At 51.2% G+C, this 26833-nt stretch overlaps 1 long non-coding RNA gene across 1 annotated transcript; it reads left to right on the plus strand.

The window, feature by feature from the left end:
* The first annotated feature begins 420 nt into the window (after positions 1–420).
* On the plus strand, positions 421–2316 carry LOC128793699 (uncharacterized). The gene is made up of 3 exons (XR_008432866.1): positions 421–702; positions 1086–1209; positions 2048–2316. It is a non-coding gene; the product is annotated as an uncharacterized LOC128793699 (long non-coding RNA).
* Positions 2317–26833: the final 24517 nt, after the last annotated feature.

The following is a 26833-nucleotide window of genomic DNA, read 5'->3' on the forward strand; positions in this document are numbered from 1 at the left end:
ACCAGCCCCTGGGTTTTGTAGAGTCCCCATCCCAATGCTGTTCAGCATTCCAGGGCTGCCCCACTCCCATACTAAAAGCTCTTTCCTTCTGGCTGCTGGCTCATTAATACAGCTCAATTAATGCTTCCTCCCCTGGTGTCCAAAGGTATTGGATTCTCAGTCCCTTCTCGCCCTGCTCCATTGGTCTGGTACTGAGTACCAGGACTCTTACTCCTCTCTGGGGTTAAAAGGGTTTTTGTGGAGATTTTTCCCTTTCAGGCTTGGGGAGCAGGGATTTCTTATGTGTCACTGGAGCAACACTGGTGCAGAACAGAGACACATAACCTTTGTCTTGGCTTTACCTGTGACTTCAGAGCACATTTAAACACATACCCTGGCTAAGTGAGGAACATGGGGTTGCTCACCCCACAACCACCACCCTGTTTCCCAGGGGAGATCCTCCTAGTGCTGCCACAGGGGCATGAACCAGCTCTGATGCCACAAGAGATGGAAACTGGGCAAGCAGGAGAGTTTTTCCAGGGTGGGATTAAAATGTAATCAATTCCACCAGAGGCCCTGCCTACCATGGCTGTGCAGGGCTCCCGTCCCACAGCCCTCTAGTCCCCTTCCCCTGCCCACCTCCATGGAAAACACCTTCACAGGGAGACGCTGGGAGCTTTTAATAGAAAATCAGAAGTTTAAATTGGCACATCAGCAGCTGAGGTAGTGCTGTGCTGACAGTTTATTTAAGGAAAAAAAAAAAAAAGGAATAAAAGGAATAGTAATAATATTGAACATGCAAAGCAGAGTGAGGGAGAAGGGGACTGTTCCAGCCATACTTCCTGTTTCTGTTTGGGGAGACTAAGGAAACACTAGCCCCAGGCTCAGAGTAATGGGACATTTAAAGTTTAAACTGCATTGCTTTGCTGTTTGACTAGCAGAGGATGTTTGGGTCTGGGGACTGGGTATGGCTTTAGAGGTGGCATTGCTCCCTGAGCTGGGGCCCAGACAACACCTAGCAAGATCCAAAACCCAGGGGCTTCTCTTGGGATGCTCTGCCACAGCTCCCCAGGACAATTACATAAAATATTTCCTTTCCTCCACAGGGATGGCAGGAAGTCACCTGGCAGAAGCTCACATGGGCAGAATTTTTCCCAAATGCCAGGCAGACTTCTGGTAGCAGAGGGCTCCTTTTGAACAATTTCTCATTGCAACAGCCACAAAAGAGAAGTGAGGAGGAGAAAAATGGGCTGAGCTGCTCCATTTGCTTTGCCAGCCAGATGTTCCCTGGTTGGGACAGGTTGGAGGCTGGAGAAGCAGCAGGGAGGGATGGGGCTGGGTACTGGGTGGGCTGGGCAGGGTGTCAAGCATCTGTGCTTCCATGGAGGGAAAAGACTCTCCAAAGGGATTTTCTGTTGGAAAGGATTCTATAATTACCTGGTTATAATTATTCCCTACAGTCCCTAGCAGCCCAGCCCCAGCTCAGCATTCCCCCACTATGGACCTGGACATCTCCACCCCAAATATTTAACATCCAGCCTGTTACCACTTTTCTGGTAGCAAATTCCTTCCCAAATCTCCCCTGCAATTTGTGGCAGGCAAACCTTGTTTGAGTTTGAGGATTTAGCACATTTTTGCTGCACTGCTTTTTTGCAGAGAGGGCTTGGGGCTGTCTGGAGTGTGTTTTGTGTGGTCTGGCCACCCCCGAGCACAGCATCCCACACCCCACCTCACGAGGGGCACCCCAGCATCCATCCTGCCCAGCCCCAGCAGCAGGAAGGCACACCCAAGGACCATCCCTGCAGCCTGGTCCCTCTGCCTGTGCCCCTGCACATCTGGGGCTGCCACTGAAACTCAAGGTCGTTGGGCTTTTATGTTGTTCTTTCTTTTTCCATTTTATGTGGTTTGTGGGCATATAATGGAAGGTGGATTCTGGATGGGTTTGTTCTCTTGCCAGCCTGAATTATTAATCCAGTCGGGCTTCTTTCTTTCTTTCTTTCCTTTTTTTTTTTTTTTTTTTTTTTTTTTTTTTTTTTTTTTTTTTTTTCCCCTGTGTATTTTATTTTAGGCAATGACAAAGTCACTGGCTGGTAAGGCTGGCCCTCGCACCGGTCTCCAATTGCATCGCTCACCGAAGCACAGCCGCACCCTGGCCCACGGCAGCAAGAAGATGCCAGCCTTGGGAAGCGTCCAGGGGTTTATCTGCTGGTGGTGCTGCCCCTGGCTCGGCACAGCCGGCAGGGAGGAGCCCGGGAGTGCCCTGAGCCTCTGTCCTGTGTAATCTATAGCGTTTTGCTGGAAGAGAGGGTTGAAGGGTGAATTAAAGCCTTCTCCTGATGCTGCCTGTGCCAGAGGCGATGAGCACGCAGGGCTGGGCAGCCATCCTCACCAAAAGGCACGGCGCTGGGCGATGAGGAGTTAAAAGCCTGGCCAGGGCGGAGCAGGACCAGAGGAGATCCTGTTCCCCCCCGCAGTTTAATCAGCACCCAGAGCCGTTCCCAGCTCCCCCAGGCTGCCCCCATCCCTTGCAAGCCGGGATGTGCCCGCTCCCCATCAATCCCAGTGCAGAGTAACGCAGCCCAGTCCACCGCGGCAGGGACACCCCAGCTACGTGTCCCAAGGTGGAGGGGCAGCCCAAGGCATCGTCCGCCGCGGGCAGTATTTTGGGGCCCCCCCAAGCCCCCCGCCCCCGCCCGGAGGCGATTGCCGGCAGGAGGCCGCAGGGAGGCGGCGATGCGGCTCTGCTCCCCGGGGCGCGGGCAGCCGTGGCACCCGCCGTGGCTTTGGGTGGCCCTGGCCCACCCAGCCGCACCAGGAGCCTTGCTGGCTGAGCGGCCGCGGCTTGTTATGGCTGTATCTGATTGTCCCCATGTGCACCCTGCGTGCCCTCTCCTCTTCCTCGCGGGGACCAGGGCGCTGGAACTACAGTGGGGACCCAACCCTGAGCACACACCAGAGAATCCACATCAGAGGGAATGGGTGGGAGCACCCCCGCACGCAGGAGCAATGCCAGGGAGCTGGGGATGCCCGGCTTTGCCAGGTCTCTGCTGGAGGGCCGCTGGGACTGCCCTCCCCTTGAAAGATCCTTCCTTTGACACCAGCGGAGGGGTGAGAGACGCCCCCAGGTTTGCAGCGCTCTGTGCCCGCCTGCTGCCCCATCCACGGGCAGGCATCGAGGCATCACACAGCTGATGGCCTGGGAGCATTTATTTATACCGGCGAGACTGGGAGAGTGTTATTAAACTGAGCATCGCCAAACGGCCACTGCGGAGGGGCGGATGCTCCCTGGCACCGCGGGGCTGACACTGCAATTCCCATCACACAGCGCTGGGCGAGCAGCCTTCTCCTTGGGAGTGAGAACCGGCTTCCCGTGCGCTCGGTGCTAACGAAGCCCCCGGGCGCCCAGGCAGCAGGAGGGCCTGCGGTGACGAGACAAAAGCACTTGTTGAAAGGGGCAGCCAGGTGGGAGCAGCTCCGGCACCTCTCCGGCTCATCACGGCGCGGCTGCAGCGCGCTCGGCTGTGCGGCACCGCCGGCGCTTTGCCTCTTAATTGGTGACCCCCGGCTGGCAGCAGCAATTAGAGCCCCAGCCCTCCCCTCCCCCGGGACACTCATTAACCACCTCTGGCTTTATCCCGCCGGGAGCTGCGGCGCGGGAGGACGGGGGGAAGTGACACGGTGCCGGCCATGTGCGCCCCGCTCTGCCCACCCTGGCTGCAGCGGGGTGACAATTTGTAGCTGCACTAATTGGCCCTGTTGATGCCAAGTAGCGTTGACTGGAAAGTGGGGAGGTCAGCAGATAAGGGTGATCCTCCTCCTCCTTGGAGCTGGGGCTGCCTGTCCCCAGGGGCTTCTGATTTGCATTTACTCTCTTCCCCGAAGGAGGTTCTGTAGCAAGTAAGCTACCAAGGTGATACTTCACTGTCAGCTCCAGCTCCGGAGAGGGGAAGGATTCAGCAGCAAGATGAAGAAAAATACTCTGGAAAATGCTCTGACCGAGCATTTGAGGCCAGATACTTACAGTTTTGGTTATACTGAAGCCTATTTTATCCCTGTCTGGCGTAATGTTATTTTCCATAACTTCTAGCTAAACAGAATCAGGACACAACCTGTTAATGTCACCTTCTGAACTTGCCATTTTGTGAGACCTGAAAAAGGGGGAAATCACTAAAAACTACAAGTATGAACCCATCTCTGCACACCAGTCTGGGCAGCACAAAACAACCTCCTCTTCTGCCTGTGGAAAGCTGAAGCTTTGCTGAAAAATAGGGACTTCAGTGTAGAAACCTGGGCCTCCAGGTGGGCAGCAAGGGTCTAGCCCCGAAATTACTGCACTGATGCAGCAGGCTGGGAAGGCCTGGTGAAACACAGCACTCATCTTTGCCCTCCATCCAGACATCAGATGACTCCCCTCTGAGATGAGATACGCAGCTCGCCGCAGGAAGCCGTTGCTGTCAAGGACAGATCCTGGTGGCAAACAGCATCTTTGATCTCGCCGTGGCTGTTACTGGCAAGGCTGCCCTGTGGGGTTGGCTGCGAACGTGGCGCAGCAGGCTCCCTGCTCCCAGCCTCAAATATCTGTCTGTTCCACTTCGGCCACAAAGCCTCCCCCGGACTAGAAAGAGGGAAAATTACATGCTACGATTTGCAGATCTGGCAGAGATAAATCCCCCACGGAAGGCGCGCCTGGAGATGCCAAGGCCGATAGCGCCAGGCTGAGCGTGTCGTGGGAGCGCCCTGTCTCCCGCCGAGCCCACTGCGCTGACACTGGGGCTGTCCTGCTCCCGGGGAGAAGCTGGGAAAGTCCCTCCTGCCCCGCTTGGGGGTGGCAGTGGGCCAGGCCAATCCCATAAAACCCTGAGGGTGGATCACTCCACAGGCAAAATCGTCTTGGATTAAACGTGGGAGAAAAAGCAGAGCAGTTATGCAAAAAGAGTGGCCACTCATGTAGTGAGAGAGTTTGGCCTCAGCTGCTGTTTGGCCTCAGCCAGGCTCAGCAGCATCTTGAAGAGGCAGAAGGGATGGAAAGGACAGACAGCTCCCAGCAGACCATCAGCTAGGAATGATGGGGTGGGTACCAGCCCTTCCAGGACGATGCTGAGTGGGACGCTGAGCGGAAGGGCTGCTGGCTCTCGCAGGCTGTCAGCTGAAAGCTGAGACGAGCCCAGGAAGGGGGGAAAAAGCCCTGACGTGTGCCGTATTTCATAACATGAGATGTGAAACTTTAATGGGCTCTGCGATATCAAGGAGAACAGGAAGCCCGGACCTGTACGTGGTGCATGAAACCCAACAGCAACACGCGATACCATCACACGCTCCTTCGCCCGCGGCGTCTGCCAGCAGCCCCTGAGGACAATCCCGCCCGCCTGCACTGCACCAGCTCTTTGCTTAGCTCCAAGACATGAGATACTGACCCCAAGAGCTGCGACAAAGCAGCAAACAGAGTTCTAAATAAAAAGCAATGATGCCCGAGGCCAGGCTCCGGCGGAGGGCGAGCTGGGAAGACACCGCAGCACTCGGGGCTGGCAGCTGCGGCACCGTGAGTTGTGGCCAGTGCTGTATTTCTCCGTGGCAAAGCTGAGCAGTAAATCCTGGACAGAGGATCTCAGGGAGGCACCAAGGGAGAGTCACTGACAAAATGTATGGCTCAAAGGCAGTAGAGACATGCCATAAATATAGGAGGTGTGCAGGAGAGCTGGCCCCTGCACTTCCCGAGAGGAGGCTCATCCCCTTGCCTGTCCTCTTCTCTCATTTCAGTTTGTCAGTGTTCATTGTTGTTAAAATGCCCCACACTCTGGAAGGAGCTGGTACCTGTTCCTGGCAGCACTGGGGATGGCCACAAGGGTAACAACGGCCTTGACTCACAGCAGCAGCAGCAGGAATAAAAGAGAGATGAGATCTGGGGTAGTGACATCTGCAAGCCCTGTCCCTGTCACCACTATCCATGGTTGGCCTCTCCTGGGGTTTACCCCCCTCGCTGCATCTGACAGGCTCATTCATCATTGACCTCCACCAAAACCAAACCTTGTGGCTGTTCCCACACCCTAAGGCCAGAAAAGATGATTTCAGCCATGCCGGCACTTATCCCAGTGAATAAACCTGCAGCAGTCACAACCTCTCTGCCAAGTGACACCAGTGGTGGCTGGTCAGGCTATGATAGAGAATAATGTGAGAGCTGAATGTGCCAGCCCTTGATGGGTGGCACTGAGGTGGCACTGGGATGGCACTGGGGTGGCACTGGGATGGCACTGGGGTGGCACTGGGATGGCACTGGGGTGGCACTGGGATGCAGGCTGACACACAGGCTGTAAGCACACTGGGATCTCATTGCAGGTAGGGGAAAATTAGCTTCTGTACTTCTGAACAGTGGCCAAGGAATTGGAGAACATTATCAGTGAGCTGAAGAAGGAAAGGGAAAAGGTCTCCTGGGAGGATTAACCTGACATTTGATCCCACAGCAGTGATTTACACCCCAGGTATCTATGGGCTTGGGAAGAGAATCCAAAAATGAGTTCAAAGCGATGAGGTGGGAAATCCTGTCAGAAATATGGAGGAATAAAAGCAGCTGAGAGGTGAACTAAGCAATATTTATCCAGGAATTAAAAAGAATGATGAAGAAATAAAGTTCTGTTGATGACTTCACTTTGGGACTTTGTCCTGATCCAGGATTTATAGGCCACATATCTTTCTTATTTGGGGACAGACTTGCAGACCTGTGCCCTTACCCATCACATGAGGCAGCTGTGGGTACCACACATCTGGCTTTCCTGGGCACAGTTGCTGCTTCTGCCTGGAAACCACATTGGGAGCAAAATCTGAGCCTGGGATGAGAAATGATCCCATCCAACAATGACAGCCACCACATTATGATGGGGCAGCTGCAGCCCTGACCTTGAACTAACAGCCTGTTGATAGGAAATTGCAATTCCAAAAAGGAACATGTTCCTCTAGCCCAGAATTCTGATGACAACAGCAGAACCTCAGTGAGCTCATCCCTGCAAAGACATTTCTGTCCGAAAGTGAAGATTTCATTTCCAAAGGTCTGCATGTTCACAAGTCACAGTGAGGAAGAATAAAGCTATGAAAGAGATTCCAGCCAGGAATACGGACCCAGCAGCGCTTCTGCTGCAGGGGCTGAGAGAGGCACACCGCTCCGGGACTGGACTCGATCTGCGGTGCGAGAGCAGCACAACTCAGCTTCCAAAAACCCTAATCCCTCGTCCGGCGAGTGAGAGAACCGCGGACAGAGCCGGGCTCTGCCCCCACGCGTGCAGCACGCACCGAGCACAGTCCTCGGGGCAGAGGGGTTAATTACACACCCCCACATCAATTAACCCCCCAAATCAATTAACCCCCAAATCAATTAACCCCCCAAATCAATTAACCCCCCAGCCCGGCTGTGCCCGCCGCTCCCCCGGGCCCCGCTGGCGGCCGCTGCCCCGCCGCGACCCCTGGCGGCCGCGCGGGGAACGGCCCCGGTCCGTGAGCGGCGGCGCCCCGGGCCCGGCGGCTCCGACCCGCGGCCCGTGAGCCCCGAGCGCCTGCAGCGCTCCTGCCGGCCCTCCAGAAAAGGTTTTCTGCCACGTCCATCAGCATTTAGAAGCTCTTTAATGTCTGGGCTACTCCCCGCTGAGTTGTAAATAATTTTTTCCAGCATGAATATTGTTTACTAACACGTTACTGGGGCTTTCTTTTCCAAAGAGGGATGTGGCTTGGACACGGATGGCGACAGCTCAGCTGGGGCTCTGGACCGCATTCAATGGCTGATCTTTGTAATTAATTTACCATATTCAGAGTGAAACTCTGCCATTTAGAAACAAAACATTGTATCCTCTCAGTCTCAATATTTTATTCACCGTTTTCTTATGTTCTATCCTGATTTCAGCCCTTAATCAGAACAGGGGTTTGCCTCTGGATTTAACACATGCACTGCTTATGCCTCAGTATGTGCAGTGTTACACCTCAGCAGGGGGAGACTCAGCCCTGCTCTGCTGAGACCCCACCTGCAGTGCTGTGCCCAGCTCTGAGACCCCAGCATAAGGAGCACAGGGATCTGCTGGAGTGAGTCCAGAGGAAGCTACAAAGATGCTCTGAGGGATGGAGCACCTCTTCTTCTGGAGACAGACTGAGAGGGCTGCAGGTGTTCAGCCTGGAGAAAGGAAGGCTCGAGGGATGCCTTAGAGCCTGTTCCAGTACCCAGAGGGGCTCCAAGAGACCTGGAGAGGGACTTTTGACAGGGGCATGGAGTGACAGGATGAGGGAGAATGGCTTCAGACTGACAGAGGGCAGGATTAGATTGGGTATTAGAAAGAAATTCTTCCCTGTGAGGGTGTTGAGGCCCTGGCACTGGTTGCCCTGACAAGCTGTGTCTGTCCCATCCCTGGAAGTGTCCGAGGCCAGGCTGGACAGGGCTCTGAGCAAGCTGGTCTAGTGGAAGGTGTCTGTGCCCATGGCAGGGGGTGGACTGGATGATTTAGGGATTTAGGGTCCCTTCCAACACAAAACATTCTAGAATTCTCTGATTCTATGCCATGCTCCCTCAGCCTCTGGGGATCCAGAGAAACCCCCAGGAGACAAGTTGTTTCTTTTGCCTGTGTAAAGCAGAGCCCAGATGCCCAAGCACACAAGCTCTGGCTGTTGGAGAAGTAGCTGCAATGTGTAGTGCTGCAATGTGACGCTGGGAAATTACACAGTCAACAGAGCTGCTCTAATGAGAAAATGAAGCAGCCATCATATGGTGTTGGTTTAGTACTCAAGTATGAAGAATAGGGGAAAGGGAGGAAAATAATGCCAAACCAACCTCAACCCCCCAGGAGTTTAGAGAGGTGCTTTGTGCAAACACGCTGCTTTTACCCCAAGGAGCAAACAGTGCTGCTCCCCGCACCCGTTCCGGGCTGCAATTCATCTGGTTCCGGCAAATCAGGAACAAAGTCCCCAGCTCTATTAAAAGCCACCTCTTGTGGCATCTTGAACGTCTGAGCAGCTCAACATTGCTTTGTAAGAGGCTGGCGAGGGTGAAGGAAATGAAAGCGTCATTCAGCATGACGCCATTCAGCTCTTCCCCACAAGACATGATGCTTTTGTCATTTGAGGCACCTGGTAGCTTCCAGAAGTGCGGGCCAGCATCTCCCTCAGAAACTTTTGAAATCCTCATGCTTTTTTCTAAAAATTGTGTGTTTGGGATCTGGTGAGAGCTGGTCTTGCTGGGGAATGCAACACTCTGTGACTACCTTTCACCTCCTATGGCTACAAAAAATGAAACATCCTTTGGAAGGAGTCCCAGGGCTGGTGTCTAAAGATAAAAATGAAGCCTACTTTGGTTTCTTTTAGAAACCTGAGTGTCACCTCTTAGCAAAGCAAGTGCACCCCACAGCCAGGCTCCAGGCTATTAAACTGACTAGGTTTCCTGAGCAGTGAAACCCCAAATCTTCCCAACACCAGGGTAGATCTGCCCTATTCAAGACTATGACTGAAAGGAGCTGCAGAAGGCTCTGGGTTTTAATCAGATACCCAGTTTATATGAAATTATTTTTTGAAATCCACTCTATTAAAACTTTGACAAAATACAAGTCTCCCTTGAAATGCTCTGTGACCAAGGGTGTCCTGCTGCCCAGTCAGCCAGCTTGGGGAAAACACAGGAGTTCAGCTAAGGCCATCCTATAAATTGAAGCTGATTTAGAAATCTGAGCCATCTGCAGCATGTGGAGTTTGAATCACCCACACTGAGTCCCCTCAGTGAAGGCAGACCTGTGTTTGGGGAAGACATAATTAGAAGAGATCCCAGATCATTAACTTCATTACTGCAGCTGTGATTAATAGCAGCAGCAGCAGTGTGGAACATCACCAGGGAGAATGGATGTAGGATCCCAGCTTGCTGGTGATTTCCCAACTCCATGATCTGCTCTCAGTAGCAAAGGAATTGAAATTAATTTCTAGCCACAGAGCCCCATGGCTTGGTCCCAGGGTTGTGAAGTCAATGGAGAGGTGCTGGGGATATGGCAGCTTTGGGTCTGGAGCTGTTGTGGACACCGCAAGTCTGTCCCACACCATCACCTGTGTCCTCCTGCTATCATAAAAGCCCCTTGGTTTGCCCCATGGGTAGACATTGTGATGCTTGGTTAGCTTAGAAGATGTTCCGTCTAACATATAATACTCCAGAAATATCACAGTAATCTGCTGGGGATTTTAAAAAATTCGTTCCCTGGCTGTGCTGTGCTTGTCACACACTGACCCTTGGCTCCTGCTATTCCAGCCACCATCAGCTGCTCCCGCTGCCCCTCCCCAGCTCACACAGCTAAGTGTACATCCAGAGGGTGTTTCTTCTTCAATAACTAAATTAACATGCCAGCAGCAAGTGGTGCTGAGCATCAGAAGAAGCCGAAGAGGCCGCTCCTACAGCTGGAGAAGGCGAGCGGTGGGGCCGGCGGGGCTCAGGCAGAGGCGGCTCCTCCTGCGAGATGCTGAAGGTGGCAGCATGTACCGGCAAAAGCGGCCCGGCCTGCAGCGAACCTCTTCTCCCTGCACAAAAACATCCCGACTTCAAAATTTATCTTGCTATAGGCCAGGAGCAAGCCACGTGCAGATCTTGTGTTGATGTTGCTCTTCCTAGGAAAATCTTTGGATATTCTTTGGATATACTTCTTGCTTGGAGTGTTTCATCCAGGCGACTTTCAGAGGCTTTGCTCTGTACCACACTGTGGTAGCTCCTGCTCAACCCAGCTGCTCCCTCCCTTGCACAAGACTTGTGGGCAGAGATTTTGCGTGATGGGAGTGTCCCCAAAAGGGAAAGCCAGGGAGAGCACCCTACATCCCAGTGGACAGGGAGACAGCCACAGAGTCAATGCCACCAGGGAGCTGCTGGCTGAGCTCAGTGGGTGATGAGGTGACAGAGGGTGACGAGAAGTGCACATAAATCCATCTGCAAGGAATCAGCAAAGAAGCCAGGTACACAGTGAAGTCGTGGTTTTATTCCTCCTGCCAGGCTAATGGAAAATGTCCATGCTGCAAAATTTGTGGGGAATATGGTTTGGGCGTGGAATTGGCTTTTTTTTTCCTTACAGTGTTAAGTTCAAACCCAGTAGATTTGCTCTGTCAGATGGGTAGTGCTTTATTTAAGAAAGAATTGTTTTCAGTTCTGAAATGTTTAAAGATGTTTGGCATTTTAAAGGGGAGGAAAATTAGAAGTGAAGGCACTTTAGAAAGTTGAAATGAAGACAAAAAATAATCTCTTCAGAAGCTTATTTTAAATGCTCCAGAGGTGACACATTCACTTTTCATTCTGTCTTACCCAGAACAAAATGCTCTTGCTGTTGATCAAATCCTCCAGGACTCGGGAAGAGGAATGACCCAGCACCCCAAGGGAAGTAGCAACAAAGCTGTACAGATGCCCAGAACATGGAAAAAATTAAATGTGCCTCACAAAAACTTATGAGGGAGGCACCATTTCTGGTGTGACATAGCTGTGTACATGCCCAAATCCCAGCTCTTCCAAGTGCTGCAAAATCCTCAAGTAGCCCATCTGTGGCAGCTCTGAGCCTCCTGGCACTCAGGAGACCTCCTGACCACCACATATACAGGGAGAATACTTGCAGAGATTGAACACCAAGAGGTTAAACACCAGTCAAAAGAAGCTCACCCTAAAATCCAACTGCAGAGTGCAAGGATTCAGGAGAAGAAATCAAACCTGACCAAAAGCTATCTCTAACCACCTCATATGCAGTTTCAAGGTGGCTCCAAATGCATGGGCTTCAGGAGCTCATTAGAGATGTTTCACCTGGCTTTCTCCAGGAGCAGGGATGGGTGGGAAGCAGAGCCATCCCAGGCACAGCAAGTGCCACGGGCCGCTGCAGGGTGGGTTTGGTGCTTGGCACACAGGGCTGCAGCAGCAGGTCAGTGATTTTCCCTCAGGAGAGCCTCTCTTGCAATGCACAGTGCTGATTTCTTGTGGCTGTCACAGGCATGGATGCTTCCTCATCCCTGAGGATGCAAAACCATGAGGATGCAAAATCTGGAATCTGTAAAACCAGATTTAGTTACGTGGGTAGGGAGAGCCATGACCCAACAGGAGCTGATGGACAGAAAGGCTGTTAATTGCCAACAGTTCCATTAGAGCTGCTATTCACTGCTCCCCCTGGATTAACACTTTCCACCCCTCTGGGGGCCAGCACAGCCCAGGCAGTGGCCGTGCTCAGGGGACAGCCCTGGCTGAGACTGGGCAAGGAGGGTCCCACTTGCATTTCTGTGCTCACTTACCAAAACTAAGGATGGCTTTACTGTTTTGGTTTGTTCATCCATCTGCTGGTAAGCTGGCTGGAGGGGAGGTTCCTGGGAAGACGCTGCTCCTCCATGGGCTGTGCAGCCCCACTGTGACTTCCCAGGGCCCTGCTGCTGGCAGCATCCCTGGCACTTCGCCAGGAAGGACCAGGAGCAGATCTAAGGGCAGCTCCACACTCACCTCAAATTCATCCGTTTCATCTGTAAAAGGGCCTTCCACTCCCCAGCCTGGCCCTCCATCAAGAAATGCTCCTTCCACCTGATCTCCCTGATGCAGTGTGTTGGAACAAGATGAGCTTCAAGGTCCCCTCCGGCCCAAGCCATTCCAGGATTCTATCATTCCCTTGCTCCCAGGGCAGGTAGAGGGCATTTGCTTGATGTTATAATCACCTCAGTGATTGTGTGGCACATGATAATGGAGAAAGGGAGGAAATTGGACTACAGAAACTGAAAGCCAAGCAGTGATTTCCTGCAAAGGAATGGAACTCTGGCCAGAAGCAGAGGCATGGCCAAGGAAGGAACCTGGGGAGACCAGAGCATCCCCTCAGCACCCAAGGTTTCATTGCAAACAGGCAAAGAGGGAAAGAAAAGCAATGCGTCTGGTAATTTCCCTGACATTGGCTGAGGATAAAGCCATCCTCCTAATTAATTGCAATTGTTTTTGGACAAAGCAGAAGGGAGGGAGGGAGAGCTGCCTCTGCTCAGTGAAGTGGGAAGCAAGAGCCTCTGGATGGAAATTTGGTTGCTGAAGGAGCTGCAGCTGTGGCTCAGGTGCCTCCATAGCCAGGGAAGGAGCCTGAGCCAGAGGCGAGGGTTGGGAGACAGGAAGGAGCTGGCTGGCACTCCTCACCTCGCCGGATGCTCATGGCCAGGAGATGCCCAGCTCATTGTTCCCTGGATCCGGCCAGGCCGCAGGATATCCTGGAGTAGTTGCTGGACCCAGCGTCTGCAGAGGTGGTGGGGAGGGGCACTGGGACAGTGAGGACCTGCCACGAGTGGGACACTTGGTTTTCTTTCATCTTTTCTCTGAGAAAAATCACATAGAGACAATGCTGAGGTTGTGAGGACATCATAGTAATTCAGGGTGAAGCAGGAAAACTGGTTTAATTTAGTCTCATCTGTTGGGAAGTTAAGACCCAGGGGGTTATAGTGACCTGTAACCTTATGTGGGTGTCGGGTGAAGGGGCTGGCTGGAAAAACCGCAGCCAGCCAGCGGCCGGCTGGAGGGAGGGAAGTTTCCCAAGGTCTGATAAGCCCTGGGGACACGACGCTCCAGCTCTATCTGCCAGACTGGGTCTGGCTGGCGCCTGCTGTACCTCAGCAAGGCCACCCCTGCCGGTGCCACCGGCCCTCAAGCCCCAGCAGGGTTTTCTTCAGCGCCCCTGGGTGCACGGCAGCACCGGCAGCCCTCGGGCCGGATGGACCCGACCTCGCCACGTGTCCACCTTGGCTTCTTGCCATTCTCCCAGTATTGAGCTGCTAAAAATAATTCAGAGGCAGCAAAGAGAATGCAATGAGCACCCAAGCCTTCACAGCTTCGCTTCACAGTGCTGGGGCATTTTGGCAGAAAGGGCTGAATGGGCTGATGTGGCCACGCTCCTGTCCCAGGAGGGATCTGCCTTCCCTCCTCCACCCTGCAATCAGGGAGAGAGAACTCCACCGAGGGGCCAGACCCAGACTGATTTCCTCCCATCAGCTTTCCCAGCAATGGGACACTGAACAAGGATGGAGCTGGTCCTGCCACCAACTCACGCAGTGGCCTTGGCCACATCCCTGCACCTCCTCTGCCCACGCGAGCCAGGGAACCCTTGGCTCATTGCTGGCAGGTGAGGATCCCTGCAAGTGCTGCCCTGCTACCTGCCTGGTTTCCTTTGTGGGTTTTGTTTTGTTTTTTGGTTTTTTTTTTTTTTTTTTTTGGATGGTTTTGGGTTTTTTATCAAGGCTCAGGAATCAGGTGGGAGGAGGAAATCCATGCTTGAGCCTTCATGCCAGCACCCACAATCTGGGAGCACGGCTCATGCCTGCCCACACCTGGTGTCGTCCCCCCTCCCTGCCCTGGGAGGTGTCACAGCTCTGCTGAAACATGGGATAACATTCCTTGGGTTTTCCTCTGCCTCTAACAGTAGCTTATTGAAACTGCTGAGACATCTCAAATACTCAAAATGTCCAAATGTCCCAGCAAGCACCAGAAATATGAAATACGCTTTTTTGAAAAATTCTATCTGGGTGATTACTTGGCTGCTCATGTATTATATTTGCACCCCAAATATATGTACTGTGGAGTTTACAGGAGAGCAGCAACAAGGATGGGTTTCTCCAAACCATGAGCCAAGAAAAAACATTAGGAAAGAAGTTTTTTGAAGTAAATGGAGATATAAAAAGTTCAGTAGAGACTGGTATGAGAAAATGGTGATTGAATTGGGTAAAATGTTTAATTTTGGATCCTGAATTGCTTCTTTAAACTGCACTGGGGTACATTTGGTGAGGAAATGTCAGCACAAAAAGTGTAAAATCCTTCTGAGACAACCAGTGTGAAAGAGTCTGACTTGGGAGAGAAATGTTGTTGGGTTTTTTTCCCTCCTAAAAAACACGTGATAAACAAAACAGGAATTCATTGAGTGATTGACTTGACATGACTCTGCGTATTTCTGTGTGAGAGAAAAATAGGAACTCTGTGATGCTGTGACTCAATAACGCTGCCCGGTACCGGAGCAGCTCCTGTGCCACTTGTCACCAGCTCACCCAGCTCCATCCAGCCCCGAGCATCTCCAGCAGCCATGGGACAGGCGGGCAGCTCCCCCTGGATGTCTGTGCTGCCGCTTGCCCGGCTCAACCTCTCCTGCAATGTGGCATCAGTCGTGGCTCCTGCCGGCGGTAGCGGGGATAATACCCGGCTTTTAAGGGATGAAGCGCGTTGGGCAGGGGAGCTGGTCCCGGCTGCTGGAGCGATTCCTCGTCAGCATCTGTCAGGGAAGATTAATGCCTAAGTAGGTTGTGGGCTGGCTTCCAGCAGCATTTTTAATAATCAGATGCTGTGCACTGTTCGAGCAACCCGCGGAAATGAAGTTGTCTCATTACCAAAAAGAAATAAATATGTTGATATGAAGTAGCTCATTTGCTGGGGATGTTCAAGCTGGTGACAACCCCAGTTCACTCCTGGGGGGCTGACACTCCCCAGACCCTCTCCTGGGCTGCAGCATTGTGTCTGCTGGCCCAAGGGCATGAGGAGGGACGAGTAACCAGCACAGCTCCTGCAAAATATGTAAATAAGGCCTCAGGCTAGCACTTGCAAGGTCTTGGAGATTAAAAAAAGAGCCCCAAGGAAAACATTCCTGGCCCCAGGGAAGAGGTCTGGCTGGGTATGGGTTTGTGTCTGGGAGCCCATGTGCTTGGATCATGCCTCAGAGCGTGGCCATGGCTGTGGTAGCACCACCATGGTCCTTGAGTGTCTCCTTGAGCCTCATCAGCAACGTCACCAATTGGCAGTGTTTGACATACGGTGGAAAATGGCTCTTTTTCATCTGATGGCACTCAACACCAGACTGCTGCCTGATGTTGCCATAAAATCCTTGTTGCTCTGGAGTTTGCACTTCATTTTCCACTACCTGCAGAGAAAAGTAGCCAGTTTTGGAGGAAATTACAAATATTTTAACATGCAGATCATCAATCCTAATCCTGCAGGATGCTGTACTGCTGGCAGTACAGTCAGGGAGCAAATGGCAGGACCATGTGCACCCAGCCCTGGGGACCAAGGGGGCTTGGACATGTCCTGAGGCTGCACTGAGGCTGGAGACCAAACCATCCTTACCCTTCTGGAGTCTCACTTGGCTCCAGCCCAGCATTAAATGGGAGCTTAAGCACCCAGAGAAGCTGGGCAGGATATTAATAGAGGCAAAGCGGAACCACCGCTTACGGGTCCCGAAATAGGCTGCCGAGAGGAGGGGATGCCCAAATGGGCTGCTCTGTCAGGGAGCTCCCCAAAAGGCTGGCAACAGCAGCACCAGCATGTCTGGAGCTGTGATGTGTTTGGAGCACCCATGGGCATGGGGCAGCGTTGGGCCCCATCCCTGTCCTGGGGCAGTGGCAGCCAACAGGCACCAGCCTTTCACTGCTGCAGTGAAAACACATTTCTCCTCCCTGGCATTACACAAAGGCTCTGTGGGTGCCCCAGGCTGACCCCCATAAGAGGATTACCAGGCTATTAGTGGATTGGGACAGTGGGGAGGATGTTTGGAAAAATTTGCTCTCCTACCCCTCAGAAAGGAATGCTCAGAGTCTTGGGTGCTCCCAAGGCTCCCCATCTCTGTTCCCCATCCCTCTCAGCCAAAGGCCACCTGCAGAGATGAGGACAAGTGCAGGGCAAAGACCTCTCGTCTGGCTGCAGCTGGCACTCAGAGCCCTCCACTGGCACTGGCTCACAGAGATGAGTTGCTGGGACTGGATTTTGCACTGGGCAAGCCCTAGCCTCCATATGCCTGTCTTCTGGCCAGTGCTGGCCACTACGTTGGGACGTTGCCAACTCACCAGGAAAGCTCCTTCCCCTGGAGCTAGAGAGATCCTAAAGACTTACATTTATTTAACCTGAAAACGCAGCAGGGTGGAAAGAAATCTGGGAGTGGTATCGACAGCGAAATCCCATTATTGGCCATGAAATATACATGTGCTGTAACTGCATGGGAAGGGCAGGGGTGGTGTCCCTGCAGCCTCTGCCACAGGCCCTAGACAGACACCTCGCCCCTGGGACAGCCCCATTTTGTGTGCCAGGATGCAGAAGGAATCCCTCCTCGTGCTCCTGGGGAGCAGCCCCCTGCCAACACGTCCTGCTGTGGTGCTTATCAGGCTGGCAGGAGCCAAGTGTGCCTAAATGCACTGCACAGTGTTTATATTCCAGGCACGTGTTGAAGCCGCTCTGCCGCTGCACTTACCGTGTGCAACGCCCTTCACAATTCTTCCCCGTGCAAATCCCATCCAGACCCTTAAACCCCTGCATTGACTTGATATTTGGCATCATTTGGGGATATTTTCACACCAGTTCCAGAGGAAAAATTCCAGGTTAATTTATTTTGGCTCGGTGCTGTTCCTGCCACTGGTTCCCAGTGCTTTCTGCCACTCTAAGGAAGCAAAACTGGAGCTGCAAAGCTGAAGAATCTGATGAAGATTTCTTGCTGATAAGCCCTTGAGAAGAGTAGGGATGCCCCTGAGCAGGCCTTAATTATGGCTCCAATTATTTGTCTGTTGTTGGAGTTGAAGGGGGCTCCAAGGGAGAGAGACCTTGGCTGTGAGACCACAGAAATGAGGTACCTACCCCCTCACCCAGGCATCTCCTGCCCCAAACATGGGGTGCTGTGGGGTTCGAGAGGTGCTGCCTGGCTGTGTGTCCTGCTGGGCAATGGTGCTGCCTGTTCTGGTGGCATTTATCACGCCTCTTGTCACCAGCTGTGCCCCAGCTCCAGGCTCAGGTACCTCTCCATTCCTCTCCTCAGCCAGGAGGGATGGGGGTGTACTGAGCAGTGAGACACCGTGCTGTCAAAGCATCCTTTGGGACCAATGTGACCTGCGTAACAAGCCCAAAGAGGGGATGTTTCACCCCAAAATCATCTCCATCATCTCAGCACATCCTGAGAGCTGCTCCACATGCACATTCACGTGTTTAATAAGCACACAGCTAATTACCTCCAGCAATAAGGAAACCCTGTGTTTGTAGTGAGTATCTGCTTTAAATGATGTTTTATACAACATAAAAGGATTATTTTATAATTAGCTGTCTTCTAAACCCTGGCCTATTGAAACTAGGATATTAAACCATACACCATTCTCTGCTTTTTAAATATCATCTGGAAGTTGATTAGTTTTGCATTACTAAAGAGGAACCCATTGAAATATTTAATCATCATGAGACCTTTCTCATAGAAATGTTAACATTTGATTTTTAATTTTTTTTTCCCCAGTAATTACTCTAGCTTTGCTTACACCAAAAAAAGATTGTTGAAGCAATTTCCCCACAACGAAAGGATCAAAATAGTGCTGTGCTTAACACCTGGAGCATCCTTCTGTGCTTGCTGCCTGGCACAGCTCCAGACAGGAGTCTTTGCTGCTGCTGCTGCAAGCCTAGCGACCACCCTTAGGACAGGGGGAGACTTTCCTTTCCCAAGGGGTTGATCCTGGCTCCTGGAGGAGCAGGTGGGAACAGAGCAGGTGAGATCAGGCAATATGCCCCAGGGGATGTATGATTTTACACAGGCTGAGGAGAGATTTTAGGACAGACAGAGCTGAACTGCAAACCATGATAGCTCAGAGCCCTGGGGCAGGGACCCGGAGGGTTGGAGCGTCACTCTTGGACACACAGAACAGCCTGGGGATGTGGGATACCCCTGCTCTCAAAAAGGGTCAATGGGAGCTTCTGGGAGAAGCTTTGAAGGGGGTGGGTTTTCTTTAAAGCCACGTAGAATTGCACGTGGGCATAAACGACTCATCACGTGCTCAGGTAGAGGTGGGTTCCAAACTGCACCATTCCCATGGTGGGATGGGAGCAGGGGATGAAGGGCCAGACATCCTCACCCCTTCTGGTCTCAAATATAAAGCCTGAGCCAGGAGGTCCAGGAGTAGGATTTGTCCTACACCAGGGTCTGACTCCAGTACAGGGAGCAGCCGCTTCCGCTCTGCTTGACTGGCCACGTCCACACCAATGCTGGGAATAAACCAGCTGGATTTAGACACACTTTAAATTCATCTCCTGCTCCATGTCAGTCATTGGAAATGATACATTTGTTGTGAAATGAAGCCAAGAGAGTAGTATTGAGAGCTTTTTTTTAAACACGCCTTAAATAACAAGAACATTTATTTTATAGGTGATAAAATTCTTACACATTTTGGTCAAATAATGAGGATAATGTTTCTGGCTTCAGGAAAACACTCCTAACATCAGCAAAGGGGAAATGCACATTTCAGTTTATAATTTCAAGTTACAAATTTGCATGCAAATGTATATTTAGAAATTTGAAAGAGCTAAATCATACATTTTTGGCAGGCTTTTACTTGCAAAAGAAATTTCCAGCATGGATATAGCTTTGTACTAAATTCCATTATGTTGTTTAGAAGAAAAATATAAAAGATATGGAAAAGCAAAGGAGCTCTGCAAAATGCAGCCGGGTGTTTTTCCTGAGACATGTCCTAATCCTGCAGCTGCACCAGGCAGACCTGGGAGTGTTCCCTGCCGGAAAAGTGGTCCCAAGTTGACATTTGTGGATTGACTTTTACAGCCTGTGCATGTTGCATTTGCCCCTTGATTTGAGGCCAGTTTAATTTTACTTTCAGGCAATTCAGGGGATGGAGTGGTGCTGGTGAATGCAGTGATGTGAGGACCATGAGGAGATAGGTTCATCTCCTCTCCCTGCCCAGTGAGAGATGGGGTTTTCTGTGAATGCCACACTGAAAAGCCCTGAAATACTTTGGGTTTTGTAATATTCCCTTCTAAGCAATATTGGGAGAATTTTCCTAATGTTTGACCTAAAAGACCCAAAAAAACATTTTTCCTTGTCAGGGCTTTATTTTTATTTTCCCTGTGGAAAGCATTATCAGCATGATCCAAACCCACAAAGCCTAAAGCCTCAATTTTCAGCCAAAAGCCACCTTAACCGGTGATGACACATATTCCTACCCCACCAGTGGGAGGAAAACTTTCCTCCAAGCAGTGGCTCACTTTAAACTAACTTCAAATACGCCTTTAAAATTATTTCCCTCCTTGTTTAAGTACATAATTGTTTCTACTTGCAGTAATCTCCTCTGAGATGGTCATGGCTGATTTATTGAATAACTTCAGTGCATGAGGAAAACCATCCATTAGTTGTGGAGAGCTGCTCCATTCACCGTCATCATTTTGCCAGTATTTATGGCTTGACATCAGCACCCAGCACCCACAGGACCGGGGAGGGCACTGGCAGGAATCTCCCTACACTCACAAATGCCATTTGTTTTAAAAAATTGAGGATTTGGGGCAAAAGGAGGGCTGTGGGTCAGGAAACCCATCGCAGTGGGGTTTGTCCCCAAGCCCTCTCTGTCCCTGGCCATGCCATGGACATTCTGGCACTGTCCTCCTGCCTGGATTCTTCCTTGCTCTGGGGATGGAGAGTTTTTGTGGCTCAGGGCACACCATGTGAAGGATCCTCCCAAAAGGAAAAATAACCAGGAATTGAAGTGTTGCTAGGGAACCGAACATGATTGCTCAACTCCTTTTTTTCCTAAAGAAGTCCAAAAGAAATCCCTGAATTTCAGATCATGTGCAAAGAGGCGCTTGGCTGGTGGCTCGCAAGGCTTTGTGCTGGCTCCTTGGGGATGTTGGGATTTGGCAGAGCCACCACCACATGGACAGGGATGAAGGACGGAGAAGATGATGCAGGATGGGAAGGATGATGATGGGGGATGGAGAGGGTAGGAATAGAGGATGGGAAGGACAATGATAGAGAATGGAGAAGGAGAATATGGAGAATGGGAAGGAGCATGATGGGTGATGGAAAAGGCAGTGATGAAGAGAGAGCAAAGTTGAGTGGGAAACAACCAAGGGCCAGGGCTGGGGCCTCTCACTTGACCCAGAAGGAAGTTGGGTAAGCTTTAACACAGGCTCACACCAACAGGCATTATTTATGAGGCTCCTGCATTCCTGTGTCATTAGGCCTGAAAAAGGCATAAAATATAAATGATGGCAACGAGAATCAAAGGGCTGAGAACTCTCCTGGCTACCGGGGAGGGATAGGCTACGTTCTCCTGACTGGTGACTGCCCACTTTTCACTCAAACATCCTGGGATTGCTGCCAGGGCCAGGAGCACCGTGTGCCCCCAGTGCAGCCCCCCTGGGCCCAGGCTTTGCTGGACTGCCCAGCACAAATCCCCATCCACTGCAGGTTTCTCTTCCTCACACCCTTCCTCGTGGAGCTCAAACACAAATCCTGGTGCATGGCACGTGTGATTTCAGAGCCCTGAAATCTTAACCCACATTGTCTTCTAGCTCAGGACACAACTGTCTTCTGTTACTAAACATAACTCTGAATTTTCCTATTATTTTTTTCTGAAAATATTTCAAATATTTTTCTGAGCAAAGATCCAGAGATGCTATTTTCATCTCCCCAGGGGGCTGAGGAGCTAGCTTGCTTTCCGCCCACCAAAACAGCCATGATATTACATGGATATTTCATTTTTTACAGGTTGCTTCCCACCAGGATCCACAAGCAGCCAGGGAAAGGAAGCTTCCTGGTGCTGCCCTGTGCCTGGGCCAACACATTTCAGACCTTACAAAGCGGCTGGTGCACTGCTTTTTCCCTTCTTCCCCGCAAAGGGTTTGATTTTCTAAAAGTTCCTATTTCTTTAGCACTGCTAGTTGCTGAGCTGATGGGCTCATTTTTCCAAGGGCCACTGAAGGGAGTGTAAAACACACAGCCAGGATAACAGGATTGTTGCTGGCACTGCAAAATGCCACCTGGATCCCTCTGTGTGCAAAGTCAGACGAGGATTACAGTATTTCCCAGATTAAGCCATTTTAAAGAATTCAACAGCACAGGGGATGCTGGCAACAGCCACTGCTGAGATTCAGCTCCCCATCACAGCACTGCCAGGAAAGGCAGAAATTTTGGGTGCTCTGCATAAATGCAAAGACATTTATTCATGATCCCCGTGGGGTTATTGATCTCAGAGAAGGCTTGGGAGGCTTCAGCTCCAGGAAAAGGAGGAAGGCAGAGAAAGAGGATGGGCATGAAAGCGGGAAGCTGATCTGGTTGATTTTGGGAGGAGAGCCCTGATCAAGCAGAGCAGTGCTCCTCCCCCCCACCCTTGCACTGTCAGGGATGTGAAGGATGCTCTTTGCTGCCAAACCAGAGTGACAGTGCACAGAGCCCAGCTCCCAGGCTCCCAGACACTGCATTAAGCATGAGCAGACATTTCCCACCAGTTGCTGCTCATCCTTCAGCAAGTTTTAACAATTTAGGGGCCAAATGACACCCCTTCAAACTGGAGGACTTTAATGGGTTTTCAAACAAAAAATCCCTCTGCCCTGGAACCTCTCAAGCAGAGTCAGGAGCTACACACAGCTACTGTCTTTTACATTTCTCTGGCATTCAGGGCTCAGCGCATTTGTCCACAGTAAAAGCCATTTTGTTGGAGAGGTGCCTTATCACAGCTGAGCCCCATCGGGTGGATGCTCAGAGGGGAATCTGACATCTGGCTAAGGCCCAAGGACTCTAAAGAAGATTTTATTCTAAAACTCTACATAATCCTGTGATAACATAACCTGAACTTGTTCTCTGAGTCACCCTTTTGCTACCAAATCAACCCAAACTTCAGTAATGACCTTTGAGCCCCCTCGACCAGCTCAGTGCTGGGAAAACAAGGGAATGTTTGTACATACCCAGAGCTGCAATTTAATCCTGCCTGCCTGGGGGAAGAGTGCAAGGAACTGGCTTTTCTCGGGAAAATATAAACCAGTTCCTTCTTCCTTTGGCATTCCTTTTCTAAATTAGAAATTGGACAAGCTCAGAATCTGGGGAGGACAGTACTGGGGAGGATCCTGTGTCCAGATCCCAGACATGATACAGTGGCATCCTTCAGGCCTTTCCACCCACCTTCAAACCACTGTGGTCTTCCTCAGAACCAGACCTGAGCTTCCCTACATCTCAGCCTCTGCCCCAAAACTCATGGTCCGTAATGATGCCTTTGGCATGAGCAGGGTGGAGAACCCAGATTCCTCTGAGCTATGCCAACTCTTCCTCTCCTTCTCCTGTTACAGCCACTTTGCTCGATGTTTCCAGCCCTTCTTCAGACCCAGTGCCCATCAGACCCTGCCTCCCTCCCTGTGCCAGGCACCTGCCCATGCCAGCGCTGGCTTAGCCCTGCCAGGGGATTAGGATTACACACATTGTCAGGCAAAAACATGCCTGGGAAGAAAGCACTTAGTGTTGTATTTTTTTTTTTCCTAAGTAGGTAAATATCCCTGTTGAGTGAAATATGAATATCCATCTTCAGGCTCAGGATGGGATTTGGGGCTGTAAATCTCTCTTCGGGCCAGCTCGCTCTGTGAGGTTTAACCTGGGGTGACCCAGGCTGGAGCATAACATCCCTGTCTCAGGTGGGCATGAGGCAGATGGACACAGCCACCCCACCCATCCATTCTGTCCATCCCCAAAAGCAGAAGGACTGAAGGGAAAGGAAAAGTTTTCTGTGAAAGCCAACTGCTCAGCATCAACAACATACCAGGTCAGTAGCTATGCCAGGAATAGCCTGGGCTATTGGAGGCTAATTCATGGAAACTGGGAAGAGATGGCTCCTGGGAGACCTCAAAGCAGCTTCCAGTACCTAAAGGGGCTCCAAGAGAGCTGGAAAGGGGCTGGGCTGACAGGACATGGACTGACAGGACAAGGGGAAATGGCTTCAGACTGACAGAGGGCAAGGTTAGATGGGATATTAGGGTGAAATTCTTCCTTGTGGGGGTGGTGAGGTACTGGCACAGTTTGCCCAGAGAAGCTGCGGATTCCCCATCCCTGTGAGTGTTCAGTTCTGGGTTGGGTGGGGCTTTGAGGAACCGGGTCTAGAAGGAAGGTCTGGAAGGTGTCCCTGCCCAAGGCAGGGGGTTGGAATAAAATGTTCCTTTAGGGTCACTTCCAACCCAAACCATTCTATTGTTCTGTGATTCCGTGAAATGATTCCTGTCAGGATGATTGGAAGGTCAGTAGGCAGTTCAAGTTTATTTCATAGGACATTTAAATGTGCTGATTTTTCAACATTCCAATGAGAAAAATCACCAAAGCAGTTATGTAGAATAAATAATACAATAAAACAATAATAATGATGAATATACTGACTTAGGCAAAGAGCAGGGAACAGCAAGGCTCTACAGCCTCAGCAGGAGACCCCAGCACATCAGCCCAACTGGTTTTGTGGGTCCAACTATAACCCAGCATCAGGCACGAGTCTTCCCTAGAGCCAGCAAAAAGCAATAACCACCCAAATCCCAGCAGAGGTGTTGAAAGGGAGGTACATTCTCATGTCATAAAAACACTCTGCAAATAATTGCTTTTCTTCATTTGCTGACATTTAATGATAGGAAGCCAGAACAAAAATTCATTTCAGGGTGAGACAATGTGACACTGGGTTCTCAGTTTTTCCACTCAAGTGAAATAAAAAATCCCTGTAGGAGGAGCAAAACAATTCATTCCACACTCAGGACATTTTGTTTCGTTTTAATATTTAATTGAGGCAAGGTAATTTTGTGACCAAAGGTCAGTTCAAAGCCAACATTTGCAGTGCTTCACTTGGAAAATGGTGAAACAAAAGGCTTTGACACTTAATAAAGTCTTGTTACTGGTTTTGCTGCCTCTCTGTGCTAAAGCATCAGTGTGAGAATCCCCCATACCAGGACTGCCTCTTCCTGCTCTTCTGGATGGCAGGAGAGGCCAAGGCAGCTCCCACTGGAGGTGTCAGCATTGCCTGGATCCAGCTGGTGCATTAGCTGTCATGCAGAAGCAGGTTTACACCATATTAAGCCTCCCAAAAGGCAGCTTTGATCCCCAAAGCCCAGTTGCTGGCATCTGAGCCCTTTAGTAACATCCATGGGGAGAATTAACTTCAAACCACTGGGGAAAAAAAATCCTAACCCTTATTTTCAATGTAGTCCCCAAAATATCTTCCTCAGTGACTTCTGTATTTTAATTTGACAGGCTGATGATGTGAAGAACATCTCCACTCACACCATGCTGGCTATTCCCTGCCTCTGCCTCATGCTGGAATCAGAGGTGCCCCTTCCCAGTTCAGAGCAGAGCACAATGCTTTATGACACTTTTTCTGAACCTATTCTTATTTAAACCCAAGGATTTTCCCCTCAGCAGGTTTTTGTTCTGAACTGAGCTCTCAAGCTGAGTGTGCCTGGTGAGGGACCAAGCCAGACCACAATCATAGCAGGGGGCAGTGTGTGAGGGCAATGTCCCTGGCTGGCTCTGAGGCTTGTTGGGATGCTCCAGTGCTCCATGCAGCACCCAGCCCCTCAGTGGTGTCCAGCTGCCTCCGCCCTGTCCGTCCTCCCACTGCCTGACACAGTCTCCTTCCCATCATATATCCAGTTGCCTAAAGTACCCACTCACCGGAAAAAGAGATGACATTTTAGAGGTAATTAATATCCAGGGAATATATATCTCTGCTTCCTATGCTTGTACATTTGTAATCTGAGTCTCTCCACTCACTCTTCTCCCTCCTCTGCAATGCCCTCTGGGGAGAGCTGAGCTGCAGAGGGATGTAGGGGTGCCTTCCCCCTCTGAGCCCAGCCCTGTGGCTTAGACCCCATGGACCCTCCTGAGTCCATCTTTGCTGGGAAAGGACTGACCTCGAAATCAGCTGAAGACCATGGGCAGCATCCTGGGGAGAGTTGCCTTTCACCTCCCTCTGGCTCAGTTTTCCCTGGGGATCAGTGCCCTTGCTTCAAATCTGAAAGGCATTGCAAGGGCTGGGCCAGGATTGGCTGAGAAACCCCAAAATGGCCGGGAGATTGTGTTTCCACTTAATGAGCCACACAGTTCTGCTTTACCTCCAAAGGCAAAACATGGTTCTGCTTTCCTGCACAAGCGATGCCGGGGAGATGCCCGGGCACCACGTGTCACTCACATTCCCTTGAACCAAGTGTTTGTCCCACCACCCATTCCATTACTCCTCATCTGCTCCAAGCAGGGTGATGTTTTGGGCAGAGGGCTCATCTAACATCACCAGGGCCATGTGCTGTGCATAGCCTAGAATGATTTTCCATCCTGAACTCAAAGAAACTCACCAGGAGGTAGAATAGGCACAGCCAGCACCATCTGCAATCACCTCTATCCATGTCATATCACTCAAGCCCCTCTCCTATCCAACTGTCAGACACCCCAGTTTGTGTTTGCAGCTGGTGGAAACCTGGACATGGAAACTACAGTCCAGGAGCAATAGTATGCTGGGAGTCAGGCCAGCAAAGGCTGAGGTGGTCAAAACCCAAAACCCTCCGAGCACACCCAGGTGGAGGGCAGGAGGGACACAGAAATTCTGCTGCTCATCTCCATTGAGATGGAGAGCTACACTGTGGTCAGTTTTCACAAAACATGTAAGGCCTGTTCCAACAAAGCCAACAACGGGCAACGAGGGCACTCAGCTGGTAGAGAGGGAAATGGTGTGGAAGTGCTTCTGAAGTAGGAAGCAGAGCGTGAAGATGAGCTCTGCTCTGCAGCTGAATGCATTGCCAAGCTGGGTCCAGTTATTGGTCCTAGCACAGGATGAGGAGATCCCTGGAAAGGCAGCACTGCTGAGCAAAGCACCTGGACACGGACACGGCTTCTCCATCTCCACACACCCTGGCCAGCCCAGTGGTATGTGACACGGCTGCTCCCATCACTCACCTGGTGGAAGTGCTGCCTCTGCACCGACAGGTAATTTAACACTGGCACAGCCCCTCTGCTCCCTATTACAACCTTGAAGAGCATCCTCAGCTGGCGCCCTCCTTCCTAGCAGACACTGGCAGGTGTTGGAGCTGGTACCACTCCCTGCAGGCAGCTTTTCCACTGGGAATCAGCAATCCTGGACGTTA

This window comes from Vidua chalybeata, chromosome 11 (assembly GCF_026979565.1).
Source record: "Vidua chalybeata isolate OUT-0048 chromosome 11, bVidCha1 merged haplotype, whole genome shotgun sequence".
NCBI lineage: Eukaryota > Metazoa > Chordata > Aves > Passeriformes > Viduidae > Vidua > Vidua chalybeata.